Source organism: Lynx canadensis, chromosome F2 (genome assembly GCF_007474595.2).
Source record: "Lynx canadensis isolate LIC74 chromosome F2, mLynCan4.pri.v2, whole genome shotgun sequence".
NCBI lineage: Eukaryota > Metazoa > Chordata > Mammalia > Carnivora > Felidae > Lynx > Lynx canadensis.
The window spans coordinates 56938272-56940339 of record NC_044320.2 but is presented as its reverse complement, the minus strand read 5'-3'; the positions used below and the strand labels follow the sequence as shown (position 1 = coordinate 56940339).

Genomic DNA, 2068 nt, shown 5'->3' with positions numbered 1-2068 from the left:
ATGCAGACCAACCTATTAGGTGTGAATTTGGTTTATCACGGGCCAGCAACCTCTAAACTAAAAGAAAAATGATCTTTCTCCCTCTAACCCTTCCCGGCCATCTCCAACACGCAAACCCAATATGTAATAGAACAAGAACATATCAACAAGAAAACTCTCAGAGCTGTAGCAAAACGATGCCTATGAGGCGTCAGCTGCTCCATGCCATCCAGGGAGGCTGCCCTGGTGCAAAGTGCAGTTTCTCTGTTGGGGAGGTGGTGGGTTATTGACAAAGAGCAATGGTGTCCATCTTAATGAAGCTGATGTGCATCTTGTCCATGATGTCTATCATCTGCCAGATCTTCAGGAAGTCATTGAAAGTGACTCCCTCATACTCTTGATCCACCTCCATCTGCCTCATGCAGGTGCGAGCCACCTCCATCATTCCCCGTCTGTAATGGAGTGAGCAGAGTCCTTTTCCTTGTGACAATTGCTCAAGACTTCTTTGCCCACGTTTTCATATTCTTCCTGGGTGATGTGAACTTTGCTGACTGAGTCCTACATGTGGAACAGAAACCTCACCTTTTCTTCCCTGCTCCATGGTGGTGTGGATGGGTCAGAAGTAGGACACGATGGGTCAGGAAGTGCTCAATGCTGGTCTTTTGGGCCAGGCAGATGGTTTGCAAGGTTCCTGCTGTCAAAGGAGACATGGTAGATTTTGGGTCACATCTGATTGAGCTCCAGGGCAGGGACTTTGTTGAAGTCCTGCTTACGAATTGTGGGCTAGTCTCCACTTAGCTGCTTAAACCTTCACTTAAGCAGCTGGATCTGGTCTGACGAGAAGCCTGTATTTCCCACAAGCTCACTCACTTCCTCAGATTCCCCCCATGGAGGGGGCCATGAGGAACACATTCTTTGTAGGGCCTGGGATGGCATTGGCTCTGCAGCAGATGTTCAGACCTTGGGTCCAACATGGTGGAGACACCAACGCCAGATCTTAGTTGCAAGTCAAGCAGTTTAGGCAAGAAAAATAAATATTTTATACAACTCAGAAAAGAAAAAGTAAAACTGTCACTATTTGAGGATGACATGATATTACATATATGAAACCCTAAAGATTCCACCATATAACTAATAAAACTGTTAGAACTAATAGACAAACTCAGTAAAGTTGAAGAATGCAAAATCAATATAAAAACATGTTATGCTTCTATATACTAATAATGGATTATCAGAAAAAGGAATTAAAAAAACAATTCTGTTTACAATTATATTGTAAAGTATAAAAGACCTAGGAATAAGCTTAACCAAAGGAGGCAAAAGACCTATACACTGAAAACTCTGAGACACTGATGGAAGACAATGAAGAAGACACAAATCAATGGAAAGATGTTCTATGCTAGTGGATTAGAGGAATTAATATTATTAAAATGTACTACTGTACATCTGTACTACTCAAAGCGATCTACAGGTTCATTACAACCTGTCTCAGAATTCTAAGGGCATTTCTTTCATAGAAATAGAATGATAATCCTAAAAATTGTATGGACCACAAAAGACCCCAAAAGCCATAGCAATCTTGAGAAACTGAAGGCATCACACCTCTTGATTTCAAACTACACTAAGTGATCAAAACAGTATGGTGTTGGAATAAAAACAGACACAGAGATCAATGGAAAAGAATAGAAAGCCAAGAGATAAACCCACTCATGTATGGTCAATTAATTTATAGCAAAGGAGCCAAGAACACACAATGGTGAAAGGAAAGTCTGTTCAACAAATGGTGCTGGGAAAACTCAACAGCCATATGCAAAACAATGAAATGGGATTACTATCTTATATTATGGACAAAATTACCTGTAAATGGATTAAAGACTTGAACAAAGACCTAAAACCATAAAACTTCTACAAGGAAACATAGATGGTAAGCTCCTTGAAATCAGTCTTAGCAATGATTTTTTAGATTCGATACCAAAAGAAGACTACACAAGCAAAAATAAACAAGTGGAAGTGTACCAAACTGAAAGGATTCTGCATGGCAAAGGAAATCAACAAAATAAAAGGCAACCTAATGAATGGAAGAAAATTT

At 40.1% G+C, this 2068-nt stretch overlaps 1 pseudogene; it reads right to left on the bottom strand.

Moving 5' to 3' along the window:
• Positions 1–262: 262 nt before the first annotated feature.
• Positions 263–891, bottom strand: LOC115506042 (annotated as a pseudogene).
• Between the last annotated feature and the right edge of the window lie 1177 nt (positions 892–2068).